This window comes from Chiloscyllium plagiosum, unplaced genomic scaffold, assembly GCF_037043375.1.
Source record: "Chiloscyllium plagiosum isolate Xiang-an unplaced genomic scaffold, Cpla_swu_hap1 HiC_scaffold_45, whole genome shotgun sequence".
Lineage (NCBI taxonomy): Eukaryota > Metazoa > Chordata > Chondrichthyes > Orectolobiformes > Hemiscylliidae > Chiloscyllium > Chiloscyllium plagiosum.
This window is the reverse complement of record NW_028270183.1, coordinates 2,614,810-2,641,226: the sequence shown is the minus strand read 5'-3', so window position 1 is coordinate 2,641,226 and position 26,417 is coordinate 2,614,810. Positions and strand designations below refer to the sequence as shown.

Below are 26,417 nucleotides of genomic sequence, written 5' to 3'. Positions count from 1 at the left end.
GAGGGAGCACTTGCTGCAAGTTCTGGATTGGTTTGTCCCACTGAGGCAAGGAAGGGATGGTAGGTTGAAGGAACCTTGGATGACAAAGGATGTGGAACATTAAATCAACAGGAAGAAGGAAGCGTACTTAAGGTTGAGGAGGCAAGGATCAATCAGACAGGGCTTTAGAGGTTTACAAGGTAGCCAGGAAGGAACTGAAGGTTGGACTTAGGAGATCTAGAAGGGGGCATGAAAAACCTTTAGCAGGTAGGATTAAGGATAACACCAAGGCATTCTACACTTACTTATATTATTAAGACTCAGCTTGGCAAAAAAAAAGTTATTCAAAATACTGTAGGCCACCACTATCAAACTATGGTTTGCACATGCTCTGGCTGTGCAAACATTTACATTTACTGGATATTTGCACCAAAATACAAGATAAGTTTTTTTTTGTCTGTAATATCTTGTGCAATTGGAACTTACCATAAGTTTGCAGTGTGACAGAAGAGTTTGTGATTGACTTTGTAGTGCGAGAGCCCAAGTCCACTTCAGCCAAGCAGGTGTACTCCTGTCCATCATCTGATCGACTCGCAACGAAATTGAAGACATTTCTCAACCTTTTATCTTCATCCGGAAGACCTGGTTCACCTGTGGAATCTCTCTGGACAATCTCACTCCCTCTCAGCCATGTGAGAATGAGTTTGTTGTTTGGATAGACTCTTGGGCCAATGCACTCCAGACGATATGTTCTGTTAATCTCCAGTACTTCGGGAAGTACTGTAATGCTTATCTCTCGATCTGTTAAAGGAGAATCACAGTTAACAGGTTTCACTGAAATAGTGTACCTGAGGACCATGTTCTATCTCCTCACACATTTACTCAGATACATAAGAGATGTAAGTGTGTATGTATTCAACAAAAGGTTACTAAAATACTTGAACAGAGGCCGGTATCCTGTCACCAAATCACCCTTTATTTACACATGGAGACTAATCCATCTCCGTCAGGGCCAGCTCTCAGAGTGATCAGAACCTCTGACACTCCTGTTTATACCTGTCAGCCACAGCTCCCTGATTGGACCAGATAAAGAGCCCTAATCAGGGAACTCATTCTATGATACCCAGAAACAAAAATCAAGATTGCTGGAAAAACTCAGCAGGTCTGGCAGCATCTATGGAGACAAATCAGACATAATGTTTGGGGTCAAGTGACCCTTTCCCTGTTCTGAGGAAGGGTCATTTGACAGGAAATATTAACTCTGATTTCTCTCCACAGATGCTGCAAGACTTGCTGAGCTTTTCCAGCAATTTTGATTTTTTTTCTGATTTACACCATCTGCAGTTGTTTCAGTTTCTATGATGTCCACCTGGCTGACCTCGTTACAATTATTACATCCCTCCCTCTTTATTTTCCTCTTTAGGTGGCAAAGGCATTGAGACAGTGACATCCACCTCAGATTCTGTAGTACCTTAAATGCTTAACGTAGACAGAGACCCCATGGGTTTTTGAACAGTCAGAAAGGCAGTGAAGAGCAGGGCACATTTTGCTCCTGCAATGTTTGCAGCTTTCATATGATCCTTGTACTTGTTCAGGACTGTTGCACCTACCCAAACCTTAGACATCACTGGACCTGACCTTACATTGACTGTGCCTCCAGCGCATTCAAGGCCATTCCCACGGTTCCTACACCAAACTTTGAGCCCTAAAGTAAACTGTCTCTCTCATTTAGTGGAGCATTGTGTCCAGCATTGATGTTTCTGATACCATTTCACCCTCCCCTCAAGACTAGGAAGATCAGGTTTAACCTGTTGTTGAGTCTTCTACCCATTAGCAACTCTGCTGGAGCTATCCCTGTAGTTGCATGAGGGATGGGTCAATAGTCAAACAGGAACTGGGACAGTTTGGTATCGAGTGAAGCTGTAGGCTATTTCTTTTAGCCTGCCTACAAAATTTGAAATGGTTTTTTCTGCCATACCATTGGATGATGGAATGGCTCAGAGCTGTCTTATGTGATGCATATCATTCGGCTTTAGGAAATACTCAAGTCCCCTGCTTGAAATGATAGTCTGTTATCTGTGACCAACATCTCGAATAGTCCACGTATTGTAAAATATTTGCAGTACTCTGTCATCATCCATGTGTAAGACAAATTAACTCTACACATATCCAGCCATTTTGAGTGGATATCCAAAAAGACTAAGGACATTGAGCTCATGACAGGAGCTGCATAGTCAAAGTGTAACCGAGTCCAGTGTTTACCCAACCATTTGCACAAATGTGGGGAGTGCTTTTGGTCATTTTTGTCCTTGTGCGTATTGCCCCACCAATGCAGCTTTGTCTGTATCCAATCCTCCAATCCAATAACTTCTCATCAATGTCTTCATTTTGGAAACCCTTGTACACCCCTGTGGAATTCAGTCAGTATCTTGGTGCTGACCCTTGCTACGGACAACCACTCTTGCTCCCCATAATAAAATGCTGTCCTCGACTGTGATCTGATCTCTCTAGGTCCAGAAACATTTCAATTCTGATTGTGATGGCCCTTTGGCTTCCCCCCCATCACCACCAGCTGGTTCAGTTTTGCCAGGACTGGATCTTTGTCCAGAGTCTGATATTGTCAGTTGTGACTGGAAGTGTGTCCAGAAAGTTTAATACCAGAGTGGACTCTTCTTGTAGTGGTCCCACCGGTGGTGTACCTTCCAGCAGGAGGCGGTTCAGTGCAACTACATTTGCTCCTTGGCCTCCCAGACAGTGTTCCAACCTGTAGATTAGATTAGATTACTTACAGTGTAGAAACAGGCCCTTCGGCCCAACAAGTCCACACCTACCCGCCAAAGCGCAACCCACCCAGACCCATTCTTCTACACCTAACACTACGGGCAATTTAGCATGGCCAATTCACCTAACCTGCACATTTTTGGACTGTTGGAGGAAACCGGAGCACCCAGAGGAAACCCACACAGACACTGGGAGAATGTGCAAACTCCACACAGTCAGTCGCCTGAGGCAGGAAATGAACCCGGGTCTCTAGCATTGTGAGGCAACAGTGCTAACCAGTGTACCACCGTGCCGCCAATATAATTAGAGCCCACCACTGAATTCAGTCTGAAGCTGTGAGCAGCACTGCCTTGTCCTCTTCAGTTAAAAATCACACAACACCAGTTTATAGTCCAACAGGTTTATTTGGAAGTACTAGCTTTCAGGTAACTAGTGGGGCAGGATCATAATTTGTAGCTATAAGGGGCAGCACTCTGAAAGCAAGTACATCCAAATAAATCTGTTGGGACTACAACCTGGTGTTGTGTGATTTTTAATGTAGTCCTCCCAGTCCAATACTGACACCTCCACACCTTGTCCTCTTTAAGTAGACCTAGAAGGGTTTGTGGTCTGTTAATATTACAAATTTATGTCTGTCAAGGTATTGGTGGAACATCCTGACTCCAAACGTGACTGCTAAACCTTCATTCTCCATCAGGGCATACAGGGAAGCACCGCATGTCAGTACCAGATCCTGTTTAGAATCTTAATGTTTCTTACAGGAATTACCTGTTTCTTGGCTTCCCTGAAAGCTACGGCTTGGCTACATGACCATTTCTGAGGCTGACCCTTTTTAAAGAGTTGATTCCAAAGGTGCCAGGATGGAGGCCACATTGTGTATCAACTTTCCGGAATAGTTCACCAGCCCAAGGAAAGACCGAAGCTCTGATACTGAGGTGGGAATAAATTGGGAACAGGGAAATGCGTTCCTGAAGAAGGGGCTTATGCCCGAAACGTCGATTCTCCTGCTCCTTGGATGCTGGCTGACCTGCTGTGCTTTTCCAGCAACACATTTTTCAGCTCTGATCTCCTGCATCTGCAGTCCTCACTTTCTCCCAACAGGGAAATGCAGAACAGAAATGTGGAAGTTGTTTAGGAAGCACTTGCTGATAATACTGGATAGCTTTGTATCATTGAGGCAAGGAAGGGATGGTAGAGTGAAGGAAATTTGGATGACAAAAAATGTGGAACATCTAATCGAGCGGAAGAATGAACCTTACTTAAGGTTGAGGAGGCAAGGATCAGACAGGGCTCTAGAGAGTCACGAGGTAGCCAGGAAGGAACTGAAGAATGGACTTAGGAGAGCTAGAAGGGGGCATGAACATGCTTTAGCGGGTTGGATTAAGGATAACACCAAGGAATTCTACACTTATGTGAGGAACAAGAGGATGGCCAGTGTCAGGGTAGGGCTGATCAGGGATAGTGGAGGAAACTTGTGCCTGGAGTCAGAGGAGGTAGACTGAGGACCTTGATGAATACTTTGCTTCAGTATTCACTACTAAGGGGGTCCTTCTCATTTGTGAGGACAATGTAAAACACGCTGATATGCTTGAACAGGTTGATGTTAAGAAAGGGGATGTGCTGAAAAGTTTGAAAAACATAAGGATACATAAGTCCCCTGGGCCAGAGATGGCATATACCTAAAGTCAGTACAGGAAGCAAGGGAAGAGGTTGCTGTGTCTTTGGCGATGAAGTTTGCGTCCTCACTATCCAGTGAAGTAGTACTAGATGACTGGAGGGTGGCAAATGTTATTCCCTTGTTCAAGAAAGTGAATAGGGATAACTCTGGGAATTACAGATCAGTCAGTCTTATGTCTGTAGCAAGCAAATTATTGGAGAGGATTCTGAGAGACAGGACTGATGATTACTTGGAAAACCATAGTTTCATTAGAGATAGCATGGCTTTGTGAGTGGTGGGTCATGCCTCACAAGCCTTTTTGAAGGATGTGACAAAACACATTGATGAAGGTAGAGCAGTGGATATGGTGTATATGGATTTTACCAAGGCATTTGAAAGGTACCTCATGATAGGCTCATTCAGAAAGTAAGGAGGCATGGGAAACAGGGATATTTGGCTGTCTGGACACAGAATTGGCTGGCCAATAGAGGACAGAGGGTGGTAGTTGATGGACAGTGTTCAGCCTGGAGCTAGGTGACTAGTGATGTTCCATAGGGATCGGTTCAGGGACTCTGCTCTTTGTGATTTTTATAAATGACTTGGTGAGGAAGTAGAAGAGTGGGTTAGTAAGTTTGCCAATGACATGACTGTTTGTGGAGTGGTTGATAGTTTGGAGGGCTGGTGTAGTTGCAACGGGACATTGACAGGATGCAGAGCTGGGCTGAGAAGTGGCAGATGGAGTTCAACCTGGAAAAGTATGAAATTATTCATTTTGGAAGTTCAAATTTGAATACAAAATACAGGATTAAAAGCAGGATTCTTGGCAGCGTGGAGGAACAAAGGAATCTTGGGGTCTATGTCATAGATCCCTCAGATTTGTCACCCAAATTGATAGGGTTGTTAAGAAGTTACACGGTGTGTTGCCTTTCATTAGCAGGGGGATTGAGTTTAAGAGCTGTAAAGTTGTGCTGCAGCTCTGTAGAGCCCTGGTTAGACCACATATGGAATATTGTGTTCAGTTCTGGTCGCCTCGTTATCGGAAGGATGTGGAAGCTTTATAGAGAATGCAGAGGAGATTTACCAGGATGCTGCCTGGACTGGAGGTCATGTCTTATGAAGAAAGGTAGAGAGTGCTAGGGCTTTTCTCAATGGAGTGAAGAAGGATGAGAGGTGACTTGATAGAGGTGTACAAGATGATGAGAGGCATAGATAGAGTGAGTAGTCTGAGAATTTTTCCAAGGCCAGAAATGACTATCATTAGGGGCATAATTTTAAGGTGATTGGAGATGTCAGAGGTAGGTTATTTACACAGAGACTGGTGCGTGTGTAGAGTGCACTGTCAGCAATGGTAGTAGTGTCAGATATATTAGGGACATCTAAGTGACTCTTGGATAGGCACATGGATAATAGTGAAATGAAGGGAATGTAGGTTAGTTTGATCTTCCAGGTCGGCACAACATCGAGGGCTGAAGGGCCTGTACTGTGCTGTACTGATCTATGCTCTCTGTAAATCAGTGAGACACAATTTCTCAACCACCAAGCCATGTTGACTATCCCTAATCAGTTTTTGCCTTTCCAAATGCGTGTAGATCCTGTCCCTCAGAATCTCCTCCAACAACTTGCCCCCCATTGACGTAAGGCTCATCAGTCTATAATTCCCCACTTTTTCCTTACTTCCTATTCTTAAATAATGTCACCACATTAGTCAACCTCCAGTCTTCCAGTGCCCCACCCTATTGATGATACAAATATACAGACTGTAGGGATTCTATCTCAGCAAGGGACCCTGTAAACTGTTTCGTGGCTCCCCACAAAGTTCTGCGATACACTTGATCAGGTCTCAGGGATTTATCTGCCTATATAAATTTAAGACCTCCAGCACATCTTCTTCTGTAATGTTAACTCTCTCCAAGACATTTGCCAAAGCTATCACTTGTCCCCCTTTTGCCCTCCTGATTTCCTTCCTATTGCCCTCATACTAGTCTAGGGATTCACTCGATCCCAGCTGTCTATACCTGACATATGCCTGCTTTTCCTAACCAGAGCCTCAATTTCTCTACTCATCCAGCATTCCCTACACCTACCAGCCTTGCCCTTTGCACTAACAGGAACTGTCTCTGAACTCTTATTACCTTTTTTTTAAAGCCCTTACACTTTCCAACCATCCCCGTACTGGAAATAATGATCTCCAATTAATCTTTAAAAGTTTCTCTGTAATACCATCAAGATTGGCCTTGCCCTAACTTAAGACTTTAACTTTTTGATCAGTTCTATACTTTTTTATAACTGTTTTAAGACAAATAAAATTATGATCACTTGCTTCAAAGTGCTCCTCCACTGACACCTCAGTCACTTGCCCTGCTTTGTTTCCTAACAGGAGGTCAAATATTACTCTTTCTCTAATAGATACATGCACATGTTGAATAAGGATGTTTTCCTGTACACACTTAAATTCCTCCCCATCTAGGCACTTAACACAATGAGAATCCTAGTCATTTCGCCATTCCTGATGAAAGGCTTTTGCCTGAAATGTTGATTCTCCAGTTCCTTGGATGCTGCCTGACGTGCTGTGCTTTTCCAGCACCACACTCTCTAATCTCCAGCATCTGCAGTCCTCACTTTTGACTATGAGAAAACCTAGTCAATGTTTGGAAAGTTAAACCTGTTTCTATCATCCTTTCAGATAGTGACTTCCAGTTACCCACCATCCACTCTCTGGTGAAGAAAATATGCCTTAAATCACCTCTCCTGAGAGGATAAATTTCTTCCCATCTCCTTTAGATTAGATTCACTACAGTGTGGAAACAGGCCCTTTTGCCCAGCAAGTCCGCACCGAACCTCTTAAGAATAACCTACACAGACCCAGTCCCCGACCCTACATTTACCCTAACTAATGCACCGAACACTATGGGCAATTTAGCATGGCCAAGTCACCGAAACTGCACATCTTTGGATTGTGGGGGGAAACTGGAGCACCTGAAGGAAACCCACGCAGACACAGGGAGAACGTGCAAACTCTACTTAGACAGTCACCCAAGCCTGGAATCAAACCCAGGTCCCTGGCACTGTGAGGCAGCAGTACTAGCCACTGTGCCACCCCAAATTTATTTATGCCCCCCAATTGTGTACACCTCAACCAGGTCCCCATTCAGTCTTCTGTGCTCTAAGGAAAACAACCCCAGCCCACCTTGTCTCTTTTCATCACTGAGTTGCTGTAGCCCAGGCAACATCCTGCTGAATCTCTTCTGCACCCCCTCCAATGCAATCACATCTTTCCAATAGTGTGGTGACCAGAACTGAACTAGCTGTGGCCTAACTAGTGTTAAAAATCAGACAACACCAGGTTATAGTTCAACAGGTTTATTTGGAAGCACGAACTTTTGGAGCATTGCTCCTTCATCAGGTAGCTAGTGGGGTAGAATCATAGGACACAGAATTGAGAGTAAAAGATCAAAGTGTCATACAACTGATGTGATATGTTAAACAAACCTCAATTGCTGTTCAGTCATTAATCACTTTGAATGGGGATGCACATAACCTTTTAGAAATAACATAACCTTTTAGAAAAGAAAAGTGACATCTCAGCTCAGACAATGCATTAAAGGTGTGAGGTTAGAGTCTGTCTGTATCCCAAACTTGAGTCAGACTGATTTTGTTTCCATAGTAATTTATAAAATCCTACATGGACTGACTGTCTACAGACTTTGTGCTTTTTCAGCAAAATAGAATGTGTCCGCAAATATAATTCTGCAAAAGCAAATTTACCCTACAGACTTATATGTGTGTGTGCGTGCATATGAGGGAGAGAAAGTATGTGTGGGAGAAAGAGGGAAAGAGTGTGTGAATGAATGTGCATGTGTGTGAGTGTGTGTGTCTGTATTTGTGCATGCTTAATACAGTGTGTGTGTGAGTGTGATGGAGTATGTATCTGTGAGAGGATGTGTGCACATCTGAGAGAATGTGTGTGGATGAGAGAGTGTCTGCATAAGTGTGCGTGATCGTGTTAGAGTGTGTATATATTTGTTCAATACATTGCATCAGTTGTATGACACTGATCTTTTACTAAAATTCTGTGTCCTATGATCCTGTCTCACGAGCTGATGAAGGAGCAGCGTTGTTGGCTATTACCTGGTGTTGTGTGATTTTTAACTTGTTCACCCCAGTCCAACACCAGCACCTCCACAGCATGGCTTACTAGTGTTGGAAACAGCTCCATCATAACCTCACTGCTCTTGTATTCAATGCCTTGAATAATAGAGGCAAGTATCCCATGTGCCTTCCTAACCACCTTATCTACCTGCCATGTGGCTTTCAAGGATTTAAGAACATCTGCACCAAGGTCCCTCGGATCCTCTGTATGTCGGGTCTGACCATTCACTTGCCTTGTTAGTCTACCCAAAATGCATTACCTCACCGTTTTCAGGATTACATTTCATTTGCCATTGTTCGGCCTGTTTTGGATCTTCTTTATTATACTGTAATCTAAGACTTTCCTGTTTATTATTTACCACACCACCAAACAAACATACTGATCATAACTTCTGCATTCATGTTTAGATCATCACCTTACACAACAAACAGCAAAGGACCCAGCACCAGTTCCTGTAGAACCCACTGGACACAGGTTTCCAGTCACTAAAATTCTTCAACCACCAGCTTCTCTTCTTATCACTGGCCGATTTTGGAGCCATTTGCCAAATTGCCCTGGATTCCGTGGGCTCTGATATTCTTGGGCAGGGTGTGAGCATTCTGAACCTCCAACCCTCTACACAAGCTTGATAGTTACTACTGAACACTCTCTCTACCCGATAAACGCAACCACTGGGATGGCAAATGTCTCCATTTGTGATTTTAAAACCATGTTTTCCTGTTGTTTGAAAGTCTGATATTTCATTCTGTCTTGATCTCATGTGTACTTCCCAATCATTTATTTTCATTTGTCTAAAATGTTAATGAAAATGAAAAATCCCCTCTTGTTAAACTCTCGGGTGTAATTTCTGGTGAGGAGTGGTCTGTGGCTGTATTTGACTGAGATTAACTACATACCGTACTGGATGCCGTCACTGTTGCTGGAAAGTCCCCGGACTGTTCCGCGGACGGAGCGAGGTCACTCCAAGGACAGGAGAACATTCTTGGGGAAAGTTTCAGTCCAGCTCAGTGGGGAATGCCCCTCACTTTGCCGTTACCTGAGCCACTCATAACCGTGTCCATCTTTATTACCGAGGATTTCTACCGCAGTATTCAATACTGAACGGAACAGACGGATTCTTTACATAGTGGACAATGACTGGTTCATGTCCAGGATTTGCTCCGTGTGTGTGTGTTGGGGCAGTTTGAACAGACAGTTGGAATTGCTGCTCCCGGGATGGTACACCGGCAGCAACTCAGCACCGTCAGGTCTAACAGCACCGGAACAGCAGAAACCACACTGATACAACTGACTGAACTCAACGGAGCCCAGAGCTCTGCGATCTCTGCTCGAGGGACGGTGAAGAGAGTCGAGATTCTGGATTAGTGGTGCTGGAAGAGCACAGCAGTTCAGGCAGCATCCGGTCCTCAGCTGTGCTCTTCCAACACCACTAATCTGGAATCAGGTTTCCAGCAACTGCAGTCATTGTTTTTACCTAGAAGAGAGTCGAGAGCCTGGGCTGGGTGTGGGGTTATAGAACCCCACTTCCAGCTAACCCATCAAACATTTCAGCGAACGTACGAAGCCTCATTTATCACAAAACAGGCTGAATCAGAGCAACATTCTGGATCAGTGGTGCTGGAAGAGCACAGCAATTCAGGCAGCATCCGAGGACAGGCAAAATCGACGTTTCGGGCAAAAGCCCTTCATTAGGAATAAAGGCAGAGAGCCTGAAGCATGGAGAGATAAGCTAGAGGAGGGTGGGGGTGGGGAGAGAGTGGCATAGAGTACAATAGGTCAGTGGGGAAGGAGATGAAGGTGATAGGTCAGGGAGGAGAGGGTGGAGTGGATAGGTGGAAAAGGAGCTGGGCAGGTCGGACAAGTCCGGACAGGTCAGGGGATCGAGTTGCTGGAAGTTAGAAGCTAGGATGAGGTGGGGGAAGGGGAAATGAGGAAACTGTTGAAATCCACATAGATGCCCTGGGGTTGAAGTGTTCCGAGGCGGAAGATGAGGCGTTCTTCCTCCAGGCGTCTGGTGGTGAGGGAGCGGCGGTGGAGGAGGCCCAGCACCTCCATATCCTCGGCAGAGTGGGAGGGGGAGTTGAAATGTTGAGCCACTGGGCGATTTGGTTGATTGGTGCGGGTGTCTCGGAGATGTTCCCTAAAGCGCTCTGCTAGGAGGCGCCCAGTCTCCCCAATGTAGAGGAGACCGCATCGGGAGCAACGGATACAATAGATGATATTAGTGGATGTGCAGGTAAAACTTTGATGGATGTGGAAAGCTCCTTTGGGGCCTTGGATAGAGGTGAGGGAGGAGGTGTGGGCGCAGGTTTTACAGTTCCTGCGATGGCAGGGGAAAGTGCCAGGATGGGAGGGTGGGTCGTAGGGGGGGCGTGGACCTGACCAGGTAGTCACGGAGGGAATGGTCTTTGCGGAAGGCGGAGAGGGGTGGGGAGGGAAATATATCCCTGGTGGTGGGGTCTGTTTGGAGGTGGCGGAAATGTCGGCGGATGATTTGATTTATGCGAAGGTTGGTAGGGTGGAAGGTGAGCACCAGGGGCGTTCTGTCCTTGTTGCAGTTGGAGGGGTTGGGTCTGAGGGCGGAGGTGCGGGATGTGGATGAGATGCGTTGGAGGGCATCTTTAACCACGTGGGAAGGGAAATTGCGGTCTCTAAAGACGGAGGCCATCTGGTGTGTTCTATGGTGGAACCGCTCTTCCTGGGAGCAGATACGGCGGAGGTGGAGGAATTGGGAATACGGGATGGCATTTTTGCAAGAGGTAGGGTGGGAAGAGGTGTAATCCAGGTAGCTGTGGGAGTCGGTGGGTTTGTAGAAGATGTCAGTGTCAAGTCGGTCGTCACTGATGGAGATGGAGAGGTCCAGGAAGGGGAGGGAGGTGTCAGAGATGGTCCAGGTAAATTTAAGGTCAGGGTGGAATGTGTTGGTGAAGTTGATGAATTGCTCAACCTCCTCGCGGGAGCACGAGGTGGCGCCAATGCAGTCATCAATGTAGCGGAGGAAGAGGTGTGGAGTGGGGCCGGTGTAATTACGGAAGATCAACTGCTCTACGTAGCCAACAAAGAGACAGGCATAGCTGGGGCCCATACGTGTGCCCATGGCTACCCCTTTGGTCTGGAGGAAGTCCTCAATCCTGAATAACCATCTCTCTCTCATTTTTGCTTCTAACAACACAGACCAGAAACGTGTCCAATAATGTTGTTCTTAATATTAACGAATAACAAGAAAATCAATCCTTCATTACAGTACAAGTACACACGAGAAATGTCCGCATTTAAACATAACTGTACGCATCGTGAAGTGCAGCACAAATACACCCAGTAAACACTATCCACTGATTTTAAATATGTTTTTACCCACTTGTCACATAAGAAGTCACAGTGAAGAACTGCAGAAGTCCATGAGGTGAAAAGATCTGGAAGCTCATGTCGCCAGAATGTGGATGGGCTCTGCAATCTGACTCGACCTGACTAACTCAGCTCGATGTTAATGAAAATGACCTCTGTCCTTTCCCGGAAATTATTTAAAAAACAATGGCAAGAATTCCAGTGGAAAAATTCCAACATCTTGTTTCAACATTTGATATATTGCCATCTCCCAAATGTGGGAGGCATTCAATTCACAGCAGGCTGAGCCAGAGAGTCATAGAGATATACAGCTCGGAAACAGTCCCCTCGATCCCCCTTTGTCCATGCCGACCAGATATCCCAACCCAGTCTAGAACATAGAACAATGCAGCACAGGACAGGCCCTTCGGCCCACAACGTTGTCTAGTCTCACATGCCATCTCCTGACCCATATCCCTCCAAACCCTTCCTATTCATTTACCCATCAAAATGCCTTTTAAATGTTGCAATTGTGCCAGCCTCCACCACTTCCTCTGGCAGCTCATTCCATACACGTACCACCCTGTGTGTGAAAAAGTTGCCCCTTAGGTCTCTTTTATATCTTTCCCCTCTCACCCTAAACCTATGCTCTCTAGTTCTGGACTCCCCCACCCCAGGGAAAAGACTTTGTCTATTTATCCTATCCATGCCCCTCATAATTTTATAGGAGAGCACTGAACAGATCAGAAACATTCCCCAAAATTGTAAAATCAAGCCTATTCAGAGATCAAGATAAAAATAGCTCCATGTCTCTCTGCTTTCTGTCAAATGGAGAAGCAAGAAAAGCAAGTTCTTCACAACTGGGTTCCTGTTTATAACCAGACAGTTCAGCTTCGTCAGAAACAGAGAAAAGGACTGGAGTAGGCCATTCAGTCCTTCGAGCTTGCTTGTCCATCATTATGATCATGGCTGATCATCCAACTCAGTCCGCTGTTTCTGATTTCAGTGAGGTGGGAGCCGGGGCACCTTTGATCGCCTCACTTTAGCTTTCAACAAGTGTAACCTGGTCTTGCCCACGAGGTCGCTAGGGTTGGCTGAGCTCCTTTCACTTGTTTTTTATGAAACTTTTCAAAAACTGGTGGAAATGACTTCAGCCAACCTGTGACTCCAGACCTCTAAAGACTTTCAGCATTCTGGGGGGTATCATTTATCAGAAACAGAACTGAACCATTCATACAAACAGTGAGGCAGAAGAATAGATCAGAGGTTGGGGATTACTTGGTAAGTGACCCCAAGAATTGGTGACAAGAACATTTTTAGTGTCGCTGGAGCTTCAACAACAGCTGATAGAGGCAAATGGTGAGTATTTGTTCTGGTTCCTTCCTGCTTCTGGAACAACCATGGGAGTCTGCAGATGAGATCCTCTGACCAGCCCTTACAGTCATATTATTTATGCACCAAAAGAGAAATTCCTGAGAAGCTCAGCAGGTCTGACAGCAGTTCGGTTTCTGTATAATGATGTGCTGCAAGCTGCCAATGAAACCACAATGCAGAAATGTAGTTAGTGAAGGATACAACCAGCTAGTCTTTAATGAAGCTTGTATTTATTTAGCATCAGATGTTACAAACATATCCCTCCAAACACGACAGCCACAATTTCAGAAGATATGTCTAATTTTCAAGATAAAGGTGAATCATCAACTATTGCCAATAGCTGCAGACAATAAAATAAAATGCATATATATTTAACAGACCATGGGAAATTCAACAATGGTAATACCATTGGTTGTCAAGGGGGGATGGTTGGAGCTTCTGCTCTTGGAGATTGTCATTGCTTGGAGGTTTTGGGATGAATGTTACTCACCCACTATTAGTCTACTTTTCAATGTTGTCCAGACCTTGCAGCATGTGGTAATGATTGCTTCATTATTCAACTCTATTCAGCACACGTTTTATCCCTTGACTCCCAGTCAATTCGAGCTTACTGATCACCTTGTTGGAAAACCTGGTCAAATGCTGCCTCGATGCGAAAGGAAGTCATTTTCATCTGTCCTCTGGAGTTCAGCTTTTCTGTTCATGTTTGATCCAAGACTATAATGAGGTCTGTGGCTGAATGATCCTGGCAGAACCAAACCAAGATGCAGCGTATAATTTGCTGGATAGGAAATGCTACTTCATAGCACCATCATTGGCACCTTTGATTATTTTGACCATGATAATGGGGAAACTGATGGAGCAAGTGGACAAATCAGACTTGGTGTGCATTTTTAGAATAGGGCACAGATCATAATGTTCTACTTGGTCAGATGGGTGCCATTGTTGATACAAGTATTCAGCATGTTTATTGTTGCTGCGTTCTTTGTCCTCCACCATTTCTTGATGTCACATGGGGTGAATCGAATTGCCTGTGGACTCATAGGAAAAGGCTGAGCTGGATCCTTCACTTCACAATTTTGGCTGAAACACTGCATTTCCAAAGGGAAGGGATCGGCATCTTCACTGCTTTACTTTTATGTGTTCATGGGATGTGGCATTGTTGGTTCGCGGTTGTTGCTCATCCTTAATCTCCCAGAGGGCAGATAAGAAACAATTGCTTTGCTGTGGGCTTGGAGTCCCATGTGGACCAGACCAGGTAAGGATGGCAAATATGCTCCCAGAAAGAGCATTAGTGAACCAAGTAGGTTTAATTTCAATGTTTGCCATCAGGCTAATTTGCTATACCAGACTTTTATTAATTTCAAATTTCCCAACATTCTTGGTGGGATTTGAACCCATGTCTCAGATCATTAGCCTCGTTTCTAAATTACTAGTCTAGTGATGTTACCACTAAGTCATCATCTCTAAAATAATTCCAAGGCCAGTTCAATGATAAACAATGAAATAGTGGGATATGGTCTTCATGCAATAATCTCTTAGATCTGCTTTACCAACAATCAATGACTGCTCATTAACACATCAGGATGAAACTGTGTTTGTGTGTTAATCTATTTCACTCCTCCATGTTATTCATTCTTAAAATTCCTGACCATCAGTTAAGAATTAACCACATTGCTGTGGGTCTGGAGTCCCAGGTAGGCCAGACTAATTAAGGAAGTCAGTTATCCTCTCAGAAAGGACACTAGTGAACCAAATGAGATCTTCTGACAGCATTTTTCCCCAATTAAACCAGTACCAAACTACACGAAATCCAACAGGTTCCATTTATCATCACTAAGACTATCCCGAGCCACTGTATTTCTTTAATAGAACATAGACTGTACAGCAGAGGAACAGGCTCTTCAGTACACCATGTTGTACCGAACATGACTGAAATCCCTTCTGCCTGCCCTTGGTCCATATCCCTCCATTTGTTGTATATTTATGTGCTGATCTAAAAGTCCCTTAAATGCCCCTAGTGTATCTGCTTCCACCACCACCCCTGGCAGCACGTTCTGGAATCCTACCAGACACTGTGTAAAAATCTTACCCCTCGTATCTCCTTTGAACCTGACCCCTTTCATGCCGGATCTAGAGTTTTCACTTACTGTATATTAGACATCAACTGTCTTCTTCCTCCTAGAATCTTCTGCTTGACGTATCACAGAACATGCAGTTGTAAAATCCTACTTCTGGATAACTTGGGAAATAGTTATCATATCAAGTACTGCCCTTTGTTCTGTTAGGATTTATCCTTGATTTATATTCTATAGTAATTGTTGATTCTGGACATGCTGTGCTGCAGTTTATTCTGATGGAGCCCCAGTCTGTTTTCTTCCACTCTGAAGAATCATTCCTTATTAAGCCAGTATCAACCTACACTAAATCAGACAGGTTCCACTTACCATCAGCAATGCCATCCCATGCTGCTGTATTTCTTTAATGCCAGGTCTTGAGTTTATACTTACTGTACACTGTGACATACTCTTTCACATCCTTTAGCTGAGGATCCAGGCATTTCACAGAACATGCTGGTGTTAAATCTCACTGCTGGGCACTTGGGAAATAGTTATGGTACCAAGTAATGCCCTTTGTTCTAACGAAGTTTACTCCTGCTTTATGTTCCATATTTATTGTTAGTTTTGGACATGTTGTGCTGCAGTTCATCTCGATGGAACCTCCAAATTCCACGGCTGGGGGGTTTACATCGATTGAAACTTCAAATCCAGTTACAGTGGCTGCCAAGAAAACAAACCACAGGAGTAAACACAAGATAAGGACTCATCAATTAACTCCCCGAACTAACAGATTCAATTTGAAACTGGACTCAACTCCGTTTGTCTCAGCATAGTTACTGCTCGGTCTGCTGTTTCTCCAGCATTTTCGGTTTTTATTTTAGACCAGTACATTGGATAGGAAGAAGAATTTCGTTGGGAAAATTGCCTGGGACGGATCCCCATAGTAAAGGATCATCGCCCGCACTGCTGCCCCAACACGTCGCTTGTCCTTCACTTGACACGGGACAGAGATTTGGCCACTACTCTCAAGAGTTTGCCGCCGAAGCGCTTGTCCCATTTGTAGCAGGCAACACGGCCGCAGTTGAGGCTACCGCACAAGTTAAATCGACACCGAGCAGGATTTTCTCGGTCTTTATCTCAACTTTCAACACAACCCATCATTATCATCTCCAAAATAAAATGTGCCAACGTTCAATTAAAATATTATCAGGACACCGGAAAGCCCCCGCCAGAGTGAGTTATGAGGTCTGGACCCACATTGGACAAAATAGTAATCCGAATTTACTTTGTTTCCTTTACCTCACCTGTTATACTGAAAATTAACACGGAGAAGTAAATACCCTCAACCGATGATTTCCTCCTAAAATCCATAATTGTGGAGTTTGAGCTTCACTGTTCTAAGCTGGAATCAGAAGCTGAACTGTGCTTCCTGGCTTTTCTAGAGATTCCGCTACTTTAAGACCCACATCCTTTCCGGGACATTATGGAGATATTTATTTTAGGCGATGATATGATGAAATTCCAAGAGTAATTCCTTTTCATTTTAATGTTTCACGTACTAACTTGGCTTTTTGAACGCCTTTGTCCATCCAATGTCCCACCTATGCGGATCAAAGACACAAAAGAATGTGTTTCTGTACCAGCTGCCTTTAAGACCCTCTGGGATTCAGGCTGCTCATTCTGAGATCCTTTCCAGATGGATAGTCGCCATTAATGCTGGTAATGAGCTGGGATTCGTGGGCCAGGCTCAGTGGAAAGTTGTACTGGGGGCGTCCTGCCATTCTCTTAACAGTACCCAACTTAGAAACCTTGCTGTCAAGATGCAAGGCAGTAGGTAAGCCATAAATCAATACTTATTAATATTCTGGAAACCTAATAATCAAAGCAAACACATTAACAAAAAACAAACTGTCCTTGAAAGAGACTGTACCACAAAAAATCAGATTCTTGAGGAAACTTACATTTCAAACGAAAAGGTTGCTTGGTGGAGACAATGTACTGCCAACCCTGTGTTGCGCATGAGCCACAGAAGGCCTCAAACACACTGTTAAGCATTTCCTTCCCCTCTCCAGGGCCATCCAACCTAATGCCATTAGTTATCATGGTCATCACAGACATGGTGGGCCAAAAGGCCTGATGTGTGCTGTACTTTTCTTTGTTCTATGAGTGCAGCTGCTCAAAAGAGGTAGGCCGTCAGGTCAATAGCTGCTTTGACTGTTTGCGACCTGTACTGGTTAATGATTATCTTTACCAAGCTTCTGAGGGAGGTTTTGGTGCAAATGTGAAATTCTGTACAAACAGAGGGCACATAAGAAGGGTGTTCACCACACATGTGAACTGCTTCGCTGTCATGGATGCCAACAGTGATAAACATCAAACTTTTCTGGCTAGGGCTGAACTGACAGCCAGACTACTGCAACCACTAGGACTCATAACAGCACACAAACCAACAGCCACTCACAGACAACAACTCACCAGGACGAAGGACCCGATACCCAGCATGAGCAAAACCAATGTAGTGTACAAAATCCCATGCAAGGACTGCACAAAACACTACATAGGACAAACAGGAAGACAGCTAACGATCCGTATCCATGAACACCAACTAGCCACGAAACGACACGACCAGCTATCCTTAGTAGCCACACACTCAGATGACAAGCAACATGGGTTCGACTGAGACAACACTACTATTATAGGACAAGCCAAACAGAGAACAGCCAGGGAATTCCAAGAGGCATGGCATTCATCCACAGATTCAATCAATAAGCACATCGACCTGGACCCAATATACCGGCCACTGCAGCGGACAGCTGGAACTGACAATTGGAAAAGGCAGATACAAATCACTATAAATGCCGGAGGAAACATCACAGAAGCGCTTCACAGGAGGCTCCCAAGCACTGAGGATGTCACCTAGACAGGGGATGAAACGTCTGCAACACAAATTCCCAGCTCGGCGAACAGAACCACAACAACGAGCACCCGAGCTACAAATCTTCTCCCAAACTTTGAAGGGATGGCATTGGCCAGAACATTACTTCCACAGACAGAGTGCATGAGTTCTTTTGGTGTCATCCAGCCTGCTGTCTCCATGCCACCTCAATCTATATTGTCGTGAGATGCATATTTCTGAGCTGGGGATCCCAATTGTGAGTCACAATTGAAACAATGCATCTGAGGGAAGAAATTAATCTCTTGTATCTATCATTTAAGAGGGAGCTTGACATGAAGACATTGCTGCAGAGTCTGAAGACAGAATGTCGTAACCATGCTGCAAAATCATACCAGTATCTGATGACCCTTTCTAGTTGGGAGATATAGTACTTTTTCAGTGAACCCAGTGCTCAACAGCAGTAGCAGTTGGAGCAGTCCTGTCCAGCACCCAACATAAATGATGACTTTGACCTGTGTTTCTTGCCAGATGGCACCTGTCTCCTCTGGCAATGGAACCCATTTACCACTTAGTGACCAGGAATTGGAATATTTTCCTCTAAGATCATAAGACATGGGAGTGGAAGTAGGCCAATAGGCTCAAGTCTGCTCTGCCATTCAGTGAGGCCGTGGTTGATCTGATAATCCTCAACTTCACTTTCCTGCCTTTTCTTCCTAATTCTTGATTCTCTTACTGGTTGAAAATCTGAGTATGTCAGCCTTGAATTCACTTGGTAATCTCTGCACTCAAGAATTCCAGAGATTCAGCACTGTTTCTATGTAAATAATATTCAGATTTTCTTATTGCCAAATGCAGAGCCTCACATTTCCTGCCTTACATTACATCTGCTGGGATTTTGCCTACTCACAGTGTATTTCCCTGTCTCTAACCATCTGTAGGCTTTTTGTGTCATCCTAACTGCTTGTTTTCTAAGTTATTTTGTGTCATCCACAATAGTACATTCTGTCTAATTTCCAAGTAATTAATAGCTACTGTAAATAATTGTGGATCCAGCACAGAGCCTTGTAGCACTCTACTAGTTACAGATTGCCATCTTGAAAATGATCCTTTGTCCCAACTCTATCTTCTATTAGTTAGTCAATCCTCATCCATGTTAATATCCTACACTCACCCTCTAGGGGTCTTTATTTATTAAGAAGCCTAACATGTGGTACTTTATCAAATTATTTTTTAAATCCAAGTATATTATGTTCAATGAATCCCCTTAATGAAATCCTGCTGACTCTGCTTGGTTTCATTATGTATTTCAAAATACTCTACTATTACATCCTTTCTTATGAACATCTAACCAATGACAGATGTTAACTAGCCAATAGTTACTGGTTTAAATCTCCCTTTGTTTTTGAATGAGCATGTTACATTGGCTGTTTTCCAATTCTCTGGATCATTTCCTGGAAGATTACTACCATTGTACCCACCACCTCTGGAGCTACCAGAAGTCCAGACATCAAGTCACACTCCAATTGGATCTTGAGCAATAGAACTTGGATATATCTTCCATCTAGTCCATTTTCTAACACTTTAGATTTCATTGAACTCTGTGGAGAGAAAAGTAAATCTTTATCCAGCAAAAGACTTTGGAAAACCTCTGCATCCTTTAGATGCTTCCTTTGAAGAGAAAGGGGTTATCTTCCCTTTAGATAAAAATCTTTGATATTTCTAATCTACCTGATATTCTTCAACACTGACAGCAGCATCCACATCCTGTCTCTTAGTTGTGGTTAAAGTTACAATCTGATCTCTGGCCTTTTCCTTCTAACTCATTTTTAGACTTATTCTTACAAACTTCATTAAGACCCATGGGTCTCCCTTTCAACCTCCAGCATTCAGAACAAATGTGTCCCAATTTGTAACAATGGAAACACCTTCCAAATGTTCACCTCCATCCTCAGTACTTTCTATTCTTCTCCAATGAGGAGACCGTGGGGCATTCCCAGTTTTCCATTCCTTATCTTGGCTACTTGTCTTCCTTTCAAATTGCATTGAATTCATTGAATTGATTGTCATATGTACTGAAGGACAGTTTACGAGCAGTACAGGCAGATCACAGTAAGCAAGGATGTACAGATTAAAAATACTTAGACAGAGGCATGCAGGTTACATTGCTTATTGAGACGAGAGAGTCCATTCATCAGTCTAATAACAGCTGGGAAGAAGCTGTGCCTGGACCTACTGATATGTGTGTTCAGTCTTCTACACCTTCTGCCTGATGGAAGAGGTTGTCGGAAGTCATTACTGGGGTGCAATGGGACTTAGATTATGTGTAGCAGCCTTTCTGCGGCAGCGAGCTGTGTAAATGGAGTCCCTAGATGGAAGGTTGATTTCCATGATGGTCTGGGCTGTGCATACCACCTTCTATAGTTTCCTATAACCCTGGGCAGAGCAGTTGCCATACCAGGCCATTGTGCGCCTGATCAGCTTGCTCTCAATAGTGCATCTGTAGAAGTTGGTGAGGGTCCTTATGGACATGACTAATTTCCTGAGTCAGCTGAGCAGGAAGAGGCATTGTTGTGCCTTCTTGAATGTCACATTGATGTGGGAAATCCAGGACAGACTGTTGGTTATCGTCACTCCAAGAAACTTGACACTCTCAACCATCTCAACCTCAGTTCTGGTGATGTACATGGGGGTATGTTCTCCTTTTTTCCTGAAGTCGATGATCAGTTCTTCAGTTTTGCAGTTCTTCAGATATTGAGAGAGAGGTTGTTCTTATTGCACCATGTCACCAAGCCCTCTTCCTCCTTTCTGTATTTTGACTCGTCTTTGTTCAATATCTGCCCCACTGTGGTAGTGTCATCAGCATCACAGTACATTTCATGACGTTCCACCGGATGATCTGCTTTTATGTTCAGACTGATTGTATTCCTCAGTACACCAGGGAGAACTTGTCTGCTCTTTTTCAGAATTGAGCCACGGAATCTTTTACATCCACCTGAAAGAAGAGACAGAGCATCTATTTAACAACTCGCCCAAAATACGGCAACATTGGCAATCTGACCCTCCTCACTACTGTATCAGAGTTTTATATGCTCAAAATCTGAAAAGAATTTCAATCCACCGCCTTAACAAAGAAGCAAGCATGCTGGAAAGTGACAAAGTTTGATCAACATTTATAGGCAAAGAGACTGGGAAGGACTTCCAGAGGTCAGGGCCTAGGCTGCTGAAGACAAAGTTGCGATTGATCTAAGGACAATGAAAATCAGGACGCTCATCATACCGGAATTGAAGAAGTATATAATTCTTGGAAGTTTACAGGGCGGAGGGAGTTTATGGAGATACAGAGAGGAAAGGCATGGAGGCATTTAAACATGATGTGAATTTTAAAATTGAGACTTCACATCTCGTCTTCATTTCATACATTTGGAAAACTATAGATTACAAAGATAATATTTATCTTACTAAAGCAAACGGTCACAACAGGAATTTATTTTACAGAATAAACAAATCTTGTATCTGGCCTTCGTGTCAGTTCGTGGGGAAGAAAGTTGTTCTCATAAAGCTTTGATGATATCAATCTAGTTACCAGAGCTCAGGTGACAATCCAGATTTTGAAAAAAATAAAAGAAAATGATCCATACAACATTTCAAAAGCAATCTAAAATGTTGAGAAATGTGCGGAACAAATTGTCATTACAAATATTACAATAATAACTGCAAACAATTTTAGTATTGCAATGAGCTGCACTTGATGGATACAATATCAACTACAGGATCATCGGAATTTCTCTTCAGAACATATCTCATACTAGTTTGTAATTGTTGTTGTACTACCAAGTTATGGATGATGTTTCTTAAAAGGAACTCCATTCTGATCATTTCCACTGGGGACTTGTGCATTGTTGTTGGGTTTTGCTTTGTCTAATTTATACTGTCCTCTTTTATGGGCACTGCATTTCCAGTACAAGGCCATCACAGCAATTACCATCTATACTGCTATTCCTGCAGTCACTAGTATTATCCATCTTAAATCTATGAAAACAAAGAAAGAAAAGATACACAAATCACCAACAGTGCAAGGATATATATTAAATGCAAAATTCCTGAATATTTCTGAAATCTGCGGACAATAAACACAGATGGAATGCGCCGCGCCGTGTGCTTTATTCAGCTCTTTCATGGCTGCTTTCCTGCTTGTATTCTTCACCTTCTTTCTTTCTTCCCACATCACACCCCACTCCTTGGCAGTCTGCCCTCAACTCACTGTCAATTCCCTATTTACATTCCGCATGAATTTCACACTGGTAAGTAAATTTAATGTAATGTTCCATACATATTGATATCAAGATTTATTTTAAGCTGGGTCCAGAATTTTAAGAATTCATAATTCCGATCTCTTACATTGCTAATAACACAATTAAATCTCCTGTCTTTCTTCTAATTTCCAACCCTAATATTCATTTGTATTTTCCCCAAGACACTGATTTGAGCTGCTGTGTTTGCAGTACCTCCAGCTTGTACTTTTTCACTGCTTTTCCCTGTTGCTCCCATCACAATGAGAAGTGAAGCCCAGAGACATGTGCTGCACTCACTGATCTGCCAAAACTCTGCTCCATGGAGTCACAATGTTTGAATTCACAGCCATGAAGTGTCCCACTCCTCCTACCTTGGAGTTATTCCCCAGGCAGGTGGGGCAAACACAAAGCAGGAGGATGGTGCTTCTACACACAAAGAGGAACACATGCAAGAGACTCTCACTCTGAACCACCCGTACCCAATGTACCAAAGGCCAGTTACAGAGCAGCATTGTTAGAGGCAGGCAACAGTTTATTCATTGTCCCATTATCAGGAAGGGTGCAGTAAAACAGGAGCCCACACTAATAATACCAACTGACCTTTGACCCTGATGTCCACTTGCGTCTCATCAATTCCATCTTGATTGGTAGCTCTGCATTTATAAATTCCCCCTGATATTTTGCAGTTATATGGGGAGTATGCAGAAATCCAGAGGGATTAGTTTCAATGCTGTTCCTGAGGTTTACCCACTCTAATGTAGGTGAGGGTCTTCCATTGGAATTTCAGTTGAATGTAATTTCATCATCCTTAGTGACTTTTACTGGAAAGTCTGACATGGTTTTGTTATCTAGGTAAAAACGAGGACTGCAGATTCTGGAAACCTGAGTCTGGATTAGAGTGGTGCCGGAAAAGCACAGCAGGTCAGGCAGCATCCAAGGAGCACGAAAATCGACGTTTCAGGAATAGAGGCAGGGAGCCTGCAGGGTGGAGAGATAAATGAGAGGGGTTTGGGGATGGCGGTGATAGGTCAGAGAGGAGGGTGGGGGGAGGTAGCAAAGAGTACCATGGGTGAATGGGGGTGGGGATGGAGGTGATAAGTCAGAGAGGAGGGTGGAGTGGATAGGTAGAAAGGAAGATACACAGGTAGGAGAGGTCATGGGGATGGTGCTGAGCTGGAAGGTTGGAGCTGGGGTAAGGTGGGGGGAGGGGAAATAAGGAAACTGGTGAAGTCCACATTGATGCCCTGGGGTTGAACTGTTCCGAGGCAGAAGATGAGGTGTTCTTTGAGTTTGTTTCAGGACATGGTTGAGGAGATGACCTGGGAGTTGCAGTGAGAGAGAGAGAGACTCACTGAGATTCTTGGAGACAGAGGAGGAGAACTTCTTCAAGGTAGGCATCCTTGCAAGAGGACTCGCAGTAAGGTTAAAATCAACGAGGTAAAAACGAGTACTGCAGATGCTGGAAACCCGAGTCTGGATTAGAGTGGTGCTGGATAAGCACAGCAGGTCAGGCAGCATCCAAGAAGCAGGAAAATCGATGTTTTGGCAAAAGCCCTTCATCAGGAATAGAGGCAGGAAGCCTGCAGGTGGAGAAGAACGCCTCATCTTCTGCCTCGGAACACCTCAACCCCAGGGCATCAATGTGGACTTCACCAGTTTCCTCATTTTCCCTCCCCCCATCTTACCCCAGTTCCAACCTTTCAGCACCGTCCCTATGACCTGTCCTACCTGCGTATCTTCCTTTCCACTTATCCACTCCACCCTCCTCTCTGACCTATCACCTTCATCCCCACCCCCATTCACCCATTGTACTCTTTGCTACCTTCCCCCACCCTCCTCTCTTACCTATCACCTCCATCCCCACCCCCATTCACCTATTGTACTCGATGCTACTTTCTCCCCACCCCAACCCCCTCTCATTTATCTCTCCACCCTGCAGGCTTCCTGCCTCTATTCCTGATGTAAGGCTTTTGCCCGAAATGTCGATTTTCCTGCTCCTTGGATGCTGCCTGACCTGCTGTGCTTTTCCAACACTACTCTAATCCATGGTTTTGTTATCTTCTGAGATGGTTGTGATTGTGGCTTGTGGTTTATCTGGAAGAGAGAAGAAAAATCACTGATACAGCTCCCCAACACGGCTCCAATTAACAGGATGCCCAAACTTAGTTACATATTGTGCTGGCATCTATCTTCCAACAATCATTTCAGAACAGGTGAATCTCTGCAGTCGTGTTACAGCCTTGAACCTGCTCATAGTCAGAAGAACAGACAAAGGAAGCACATGGTGAGGACAGTGCAGGGGAGAGAGAGAGAGAGAGAAAACCTGCACAGTTACTGCCTTTGCTGTTTTTGAATTCATGTGTCGCTGGACATCGGAGTGCATCTGGGAAAATTAACAAACAGTGAATTTCACAACTAATCTTGGAGGAACCGGTTTGGGCGAAGTTCACAGCACAGAATCACATAAGTTAATTGTTGTTTTAAGTCTGTCCAAGAGAAAGGCTGTATTAGTGAGTACAATGGGTTCTTTCTTGATTATATGTTTTTGGAGGTAAATCTCTTGATTAAACTTAAAATATAAGCCATGGCTATTAATTTAACCTGGTGCAGTGTTTTGTAGAGGAATAAGACGGTGTTATTTTCTGGGTCTGTAGATTATGAAGGAGCAAAAATGGCCTTTGCAGTCACATGTACTTCTTGTAAGATGTGGGTATTTAAAGAGAGTTTAAGGGTTACTGCGGATTATATCTGCCATAAATGCTGATGGATGCGAATCTTATCAGATCGAGTGGATCGGTTGGAGAGACAGATAGAAGCGATGAGGAATTTGCAACAGCAACAGTATGTGATGGATGGCAGTTATAAGAAAGGGGGAAAGTCTCAGATACAGTCACATTGATGGGTTAACTCCAGGAAGGGTAAGAGAGGTAGGCACCTAGGGCAGGAGTCTTTTGTGGATATACCGATTTCAAACAGGTATGCTTTTTTGGGAAATGTAGGGGGTGATGGATTCTCAGGGGAACGTAGCACGAACAGCCAAGTTTCTGGTATTGAGACTGGCACTAATGCAACGAGGGGTACGTCGGCTTCCAAAAGATCCATTGTGTTAGGGGATTCTGTAGTCAGAGGTACAGACGGAAATTTCTGTGGCCAGCAGAGAAAAGCAGAATGGTGTGTTGTTTCCCTGATGCCAGGATCAAGGAGTCTCAGAGAGGGTGCAGAATGTTCTGACAGGGGAGAGGGGCCAGCAAGAGGTCATTGTCCACATTGGAACCAACGATATAGGAAGCAAAAAGGTAGAGATTCTGAAGGGAGATTGCAGAGAGTTAGGCAGAAATTTAAAAAGGAGGTCCTCAAGGGTAGCAATATCTGGATTACTCCCAGTGCTAGGAGCTAGTGAGGGCAGGAATAGGAGGATAGAGCATATGATGAGCTGGTGTATGGGAGAAGGATTCACGTTTTTGGATCATTGGAATCTCTTTTGGGGTAGAAGTGACCTGTACAAGAAGGACGGATTGCATCTAAATTGGAAGGGGATTAATATACTGGCAGGGAAATTTGCAAGAGCTGCTTGGGAGGATTTAAACTAGTAAGGTGGTGAGGTGGGACCCAGGGAGATAGTGAGGAAAGAGGTCAATCTGAGACTGTATAGTTGAGAACAGAAGTGAGTCAAACAGTCAGGGCAGGCAGGGACAAGGTAGGACTAATAAATTAAACTGCATTCATTTCAATGCAAAGGGCCTAACAGGGAAGGCAGATGAACTCAGGGCATGGTTAAGAACTTGGGATTGGGTTATTATAGCAATTACAGAAACATGGCTCAGGGATGGGCAGGACTGGCAGCTTAATGTTTCAGGATACAAACGCTACAGGAAGGATAGAAAGGGAGGCAAGAGAGAAGAGG

General features: G+C 44.0%; 1 pseudogene across 1 annotated transcript in view; it reads right to left on the bottom strand.

The window, feature by feature from the left end:
* The window catches only part of LOC122552312 (intercellular adhesion molecule 5-like), a 38,905-nt pseudogene extending 22,209 nt beyond the window's left edge, over nucleotides 1-16,696 (bottom strand). The window contains exons 1-3 of the transcript XR_015754506.1: nucleotides 16,630-16,696; nucleotides 15,776-16,045; nucleotides 466-780 (exon numbers count right to left, since the gene is read on the bottom strand). The product of XR_015754506.1 is annotated as an intercellular adhesion molecule 5-like (transcript). The remainder of the gene's footprint in view (nucleotides 1-465; nucleotides 781-15,775; nucleotides 16,046-16,629) is intronic.
* Between the last annotated feature and the right edge of the window lie 9,721 nt (nucleotides 16,697-26,417).